Source organism: Schistocerca nitens, chromosome 12 (assembly GCF_023898315.1).
Source record: "Schistocerca nitens isolate TAMUIC-IGC-003100 chromosome 12, iqSchNite1.1, whole genome shotgun sequence".
NCBI lineage: Eukaryota > Metazoa > Arthropoda > Insecta > Orthoptera > Acrididae > Schistocerca > Schistocerca nitens.
In genome coordinates, this window is record NC_064625.1 from 119851301 (window position 1) to 119857987 (window position 6687).

Genomic DNA, 6687 nt, shown 5'->3' on the forward strand with positions numbered 1-6687 from the left:
CTGTACCAGTAATTATCATTTCCTTTCCTGCTCCATTCGCAAATAGAGCGAGGGAAAAACAACTGTTTACAAGGCTCCGTATGAGCCTTAAGTTCTCGTATTTTATCTTCGTGGTCCTTACGCGCAATGTATGTTGGCGGCAGTAGAATCGTGTGGCAGTCAGCTTCAAATGACAGTTCTCTAAATTTTCTCAATTGTGTTCCTTGGAAAGAACGTCGCCTTCCCTAAGGGGAATCCCATTTGGAGTTCCCGAAGCATCTCCGTAAAACTTACGTGTTGTTCAGACCTATCGGTGACAAATATAGCAGCCTGCCTGTAATTGCTTCAGTGTCATCAACCCGACCTGGTACGGATCCCAAACACTAGCAGTACTCAAGAATAGGTCGCACCAACGTCCTATGAGCGGTCTCCTTTACAGATTAACACACTTTCCTTAAGTTCATCCAGTAAACCAAAGTCGACATTCCCCTTCCCTAGAAAAGGTCTCACATGCTAATTCAATTTCATATCACTCTACAAGGTTGCGCCCAGATATTTAAAACGAATTGACCGTGTCAAGCAGGGCACTTGCAAGACTGTACCCGAATATTAAAGGTTTGATCTTCCTACTAGTCCACATTACCTTATATTTTTCCGTATTTAGGGCTAGCTGCCATTCACCACGCCAACTGGAAATTTTGTTTGAGTCGTCTTGTGTCTTTCTACAGTCACTCAACTTCGACACCTTACCATACACCACGGCATCATCAGCAAACAACAACCGCAGATTGCTGCCGACCCTGTCCGCCAAATCACTGATACATAGAAAACAGCGGCGGTCCTGCCACACTTCCCTGAGGCAGTCCTGACGATACCCTTGTCTCTGATGAACACATGACAACGTAATGGGTTCTTTTACCTAAGACGTTTACGGGCCATTCACATATCTGTGAACTTGTTCCATATGCTCGTACCTTCGTTAGCAGCTTGCAATGGGGCACCGTCACAAACGCTTTGCGGAAATCTAGAAATACGGATTCATCCTGTGAACTGTGGATGAAGGGCAACAGGCGATCATGTGAGAAAAGGGCAAGCTGAGTTTCGCACGAGCGATGCTTTCTAAATCCATGCTGATTCGTGGACATAAGCTTCTCAGTCTCAAGAAAGTTTGTTATATTCGAACTGAGAGTAAGTTCAATGATTCTGCAGCAACCCGAAATTAGGGATTTTGGTGTGTAATGTAGTTGGTCCGTTCTTCTGACCTTCTGATATTGTGGAGTCACCTGCGCTTTTTTACAGTCGCTTGGAACTCTGTGCTGGGCGAAAGATTCACGATAAATGCAGCCTAGGCAAGGGGATACTGCCGTAAATACTCTTTGTAAAATTGGGAATCCATCCGGACCCGGTGAGTTACTTGTTTTCAAATATTTCAGTTGTTTCTCTACGCCATGGACGCTTATTACTACTATGTCGTCCATACGGGAGTCTGTCAAAATGGCTCTGAGCACTATGGGACTTAACATCTTAGGTCATCAGTTCCATACAACAGAACTACTTAAACCTAACTAACCTAAGGACATCACACACATCCATGCCCGAGGCAGGGTTCGAACCTGCGACCGTAGCGGTCGCGCGGCTCCAGACTGAAGCGCCTAGAACCGCTCGGTCACAGCGGCCGGCAACTTCATACTCGTCCATACTATCTGCGGTCATCTACAAGTGGACGATAGGAGTTGCAATTCTTCGTGACGGTTTCGTCAGTGTCGTTCGTGTTTAGTGTTTCTATTGAACCTGGTAGGGTATATGAGGAGCATGAACAGCTTCAGATGATGAGTGTCAACTTGAAAAACACGGAGATGTCGAGTATTCGTGTGAGGCAGCGCTATCATCACTGTAGGTCTCCATTGGCCGGTTGGTCGAAACCTGCTGAATCTAGTTTTGTGGGGCCTTCTAATGTGACAATGACCTGATGTTGGTCTGTTTGGGATAACGGGGGCTCATACGCGTTGTGAGGGTTCCGTTCGACCACAACTGACCACTACTAGGGAGGATCGCCGTATTCTGCACCAAATACATCGTAGCCCCTTCATATCCGCGTCTGCCATCCGAGAGCAAGTAATGGACTCCTAGCATCTTTCTGTCATGTCGCACGGCGTTAACACAACACCACCAATGGCTACGTATGTATTGGTGCCTCGATCTGAAAATATGGACTGCTGACAAATGGCATCGTACTGCGTTCAGCACTGAATCGTGGCTCTGCGCTACCCTGAATTATCATTGTCGGCGAGAGCCATAGGGGTGTTATTGCTGGCGTCATGACGTGAAGAACACTTGCATCTGACTCCTGGACGTGGCTGGTATTGAATGAGGGTGCTCTACGGGACAAGTTTTCGTCACGAGCCTCTTGCGTCCTCGTGTATTACCTTTCATGAGACGGTACTGTTACGCCATTTCTCAGTAGGACAATACTCTTCCATACACAAAATGTGTCTCTATGAACTGCGAGCGTGATATTGACGTACTATCGTGGGCAGAATTATTCCCGTATATGTACCTGACATACGTGGTACGAACTAGAACGTCAACTATGTCCTAGACCAGTATTCAAGATATTAAGGACGAGTTACAACAGCTGTGGACCATATTGCTTCTGCAGAGCACACAACCGAATCAGCATATAAATCCACGCCAGACGAGGTATAACGTCATACTGATAAACTTGCTCACAGTGCTAAGTTCTTGGTAATCTCTTCCCGATTTTGTAATCACTGCTGTAACATCATATACTATGTGAGGCCGTTACTTCTTCTTCTTCTTCTTCTTCTTCTTCTTCTTCTTCTTCGTGTTTCACTTCTTCGCCAGCCAGTGCAGAAATGTTAGAAGAATAATGATAATGTTAGGTCCAGAAAGAACCACATAAACCTGGAAAGTAAGAAGCAGTGATGCATTAGTTTGAAATACATAAAAAATAACACAAACAAAGGAGAATAACAGTCTGTCGCATTTATAAAGAATGAGTGATAATAGACTGACAAAAAAGGTCTTCAAAGAAGGAAAAGAAATTAACAAGCTGCATCCGAAAAGTTGAAAAAACATTTTAGGACACACAATGTAAAAGAACAACAAGCAGCAGAAAGAGGAATGTTCAAAAGGAAAGTGTTGAGTATAGACGTATTCCAGTGTAGACGCAGCAGGAAAACAGGTGTGAAGTGCTCTGCAGAAATGACAAAGAAACATGGTGAAAACGTGAAGGAATATTGTAGGAACAGAGAAGATCAAATTAGACGGAACTGAAATTGCCACGCGGCCCCTGGTCGGCCAAAACAAAAAGGCAAAAAAGAAAACACACGGTGTTTCCGTTTGCACGAATATTGTTGACGCTTTCATTAAAATAATTATATACGACCACCTCCGGTTTCACAGCCACATTGGCAAATACAACAAATTAATACATTCGCTGACAAACCGCAATCAATCTCTCTACATTTGACGACACTACCCATTCCCGTCATTACGGTGTTCAATTACGTGCACTTGATAGACTGAAAATACATTCAATTTAGACATTTTCGCTTTCATTTTTAAATGCCGCTCATTGACAGTAATCTGACAAATCTTTCTGTCATTATGACATAAAGCGTACAAGACCCGTTTTTGCGGTTGGTGGCGCAAATTATTTAGCGTGAAAACAGATGCGGTTGCTAAAAAGAAAGAGAAAAAATCCGCTGATGGTGCAGTTGTGTTAATCGTCACAGTGACAACAGCTGCACCATGAATTGGTTACATGGAGTTTTTAGCGAAATGTTGCTCAAAGTTGTGTGTAAATATTTCTTCACTAGAAGTTAGTTACTGAATACATCTTTAATTTATTGCAATGCAAAGTCGCTAACAGCTACAATTTGCATAAAAGTAGCTTGAGACAAAGCGGCCTTTAGATCCACTTAAACACACTGAGCTGTCTTGAGCACAGTTTCATTATTCCAATATGCCTTACACGTTCCGACTTACTTCATTATCAGTGGCACATATTTAGCTAAAGCCAGTAGTGTGAGTCAGCAGAAACTTATCCAAATGGATACATGGTAGCTTAAGTACAGGCAAGTGCAAACTGACAACGAGGATCAGGAATTTTCTTGGTCCTTGAAGGCAGTTTCCACTTGCCTCCTGTGAAGGCAGTTTGCACTTGCTGCTACTAAGGAATGTTGCTAAAGGTCAGCAGTTTTCCTGATCTTTGAAGGCAGTTTGCACTTGCCTGTTGCTAAGAAATGTTGACTAGACACCATGCATGGACTTTGACAAGTTTGTAATGACTCACAATTATGATATTAAATATTTGTCTTTGATAATGATGCAAGTCGAAATGCGTAAAACGTATCTGTGTTATACGTAAAGCAGTGTGTATTTTTTTTTTATGTCCGAGATCTCTCTGGAAATCCATGGATTAATTTCAACAAAATTTGATACAGAAACAGTAGGTCTCATAATAATCGGCTCCTATAGGAGCAGATACGTTTTACATCCCCTGCCATACAGGCTGCCATACTTACAGGTGGAGAGTGTGGAAATAGTATCAGCCTGCCTAATCGACTTTGTTTACAGGTCAGCCTTTACACGGGCAAGGAACGTTTTTCAGCCATGACATGTTAACTGCCTGGCATGACAGGTTTGTTGTGCTGGAGTGGTATCACCCTGCTTCATTGACCTGTTTTGCAGGGCATCATACATGTGTGGACGGGCACAGATGGGGGAAGTTTGAGATAGACAGAGTAGACAGAGTGGGCAGAGAGGTGGAGCAGGGGAAAATGGGCAGAGAGATAGCAACAAGAGCTAAACAGAAATGGGGAGAAAGAAGTAAAAGAGGGAGGGGCAGGAAGGGGACAGAGATGAGGAGGAGGAGGAGGAGGAGACAGACAGGTAGCTAAAGGATGAGATGGCCGTAAACATTGGGAGGAGACGTACAGGGAGGGGAAGAAAATTGACAGAGGGAGGGAAGAGGAAGATATGATCGGCAAAAAGGGGTGGAGAAGACAGGCATGAAGAGGAAAAGGAAAGACAGAGGCCGGCAGATGAGAAGAAAGAGATATGGGGGAAGAAGACAAACACAGGCAGGGGAGCCACTTATTGTGTGCAGTATGAGCGGAATGCACAACTTAGCGAAGACATGCTGGAAAGACTAGTTGGAATAGTAAAATTGTGATCAGGACATCTCAAAGTGTTTACGTAACGGTTCTACGGAGGATACCTCATTGATAATAAAAGAAAATGTGAAGTCATGACTGAACACGAAGATGAGCGAAATATCATCAGCACATGCTTAATAGCAGGTTTGTCTACGTTTGAAACCACACAATAGTTTTATGAAATTATTTCATTATGAAAGCATTTTAAAAGCTAAATCTGTGAAAATTTGTATTTGGCTTCTCTGTTAGATATTAGCGGAGATGTAATTCAGCAGCTGAAACCTTTACCCAAACGCATAGCTATAGCTAGCGAGCCTGCGAACAGGTTACGGAAATACGATTATTAATTCAAGTCAACTGTCTATTATTGAACACATAGTGGGTACAGCACTACGCTGAAATTGCATTGGAGGGAGGCATGTATTTTTGCCTGAATTGTATGCCCTTTCTTTTCCTCTTATCGCCATTTTAAAACTAGTCTCTTTTTCCACAACACAGTGCAGTTTAGTCATTTTCACCGCACTCGCATGCAAATTCAGTTGTAATTGCGACTAAGATCGATAGCTTATGAAATGCTCATGCTTATTATGCAAATGAAAATATGATTCCTTCAGTTATGCTGCTACAAGTCATTAGCAATACTCATTTCACCAGTTATCGATCAACCTGAAAATAATTACATTATTTCATCGAAACAATCTGTAGTGACTCGTATGTCTCATTAAAAAACTAAAATTCTCCTGAACAGTCCATGAAGGCACAACGGTACCGACCGGCCGCCATGTCATCCTCAGACCACAGACGTCACTGGATGCGGATATGGAGGTGCATGTGGTCAGCACACCGCTCTCCCGGCCGTATGCCAGTTTCAGAGACCGTAGCCACTACTTCTCAGTCAAGTAGCTCCTAAGTTTGCCTCACCAGGTCTGTGTGCACCCCGTTTGCCAACACCGCTCGGCATACCGGATGGTCACCCATCCAAGTGCTAGCCAAGCCCGACAACGCTTAACTTAGGTGATCCGACGGGAACCGGTGTTACCACTGCGGCAAGGCCGTTGGCCGTATATCTCATTACATAAGAAAACTTCGCAGGTTAGCTATGTGGTAAACTATTCTACCCTTTCCATGCTATCATTTCCTTTCAGTACTTCAAACCGTTTATGACATATGGCGAATACTATGAATATTTCAGTTCCACAGTATGTTGGGTCCATCCCGTCAATAACAATAACAAACCCATATGACCCCTATTTCTCATTGCAAATTATTCGTATTTCGCGCTGTACCTTCCTTAAAACAGAAATACCACAGTAATAATGACCTGATAGGCCATTTATCATGAAGCTCCTCCTCCCGCTTTGGAACAGAGGCGTGGATCCGCCCAGCGTTAAGAACAAGAATGCACGTGCCAAGTGATCTCGGGCGAGCTCCGCTTCTTGGCCAGCATATATCTGCTGACGGTGTGGCCAGTACTGCAGTGCGAGCTGCATACATCGCAGGACTCTGACACATCGTAGGTGTGTCC

General features: G+C 43.8%; 1 pseudogene; it reads right to left on the reverse strand.

The window, feature by feature from the left end:
• Positions 1-6104: 6104 nt before the first annotated feature.
• Positions 6105-6222, reverse strand: LOC126215442 (5S ribosomal RNA; annotated as a pseudogene).
• Positions 6223-6687: the final 465 nt, after the last annotated feature.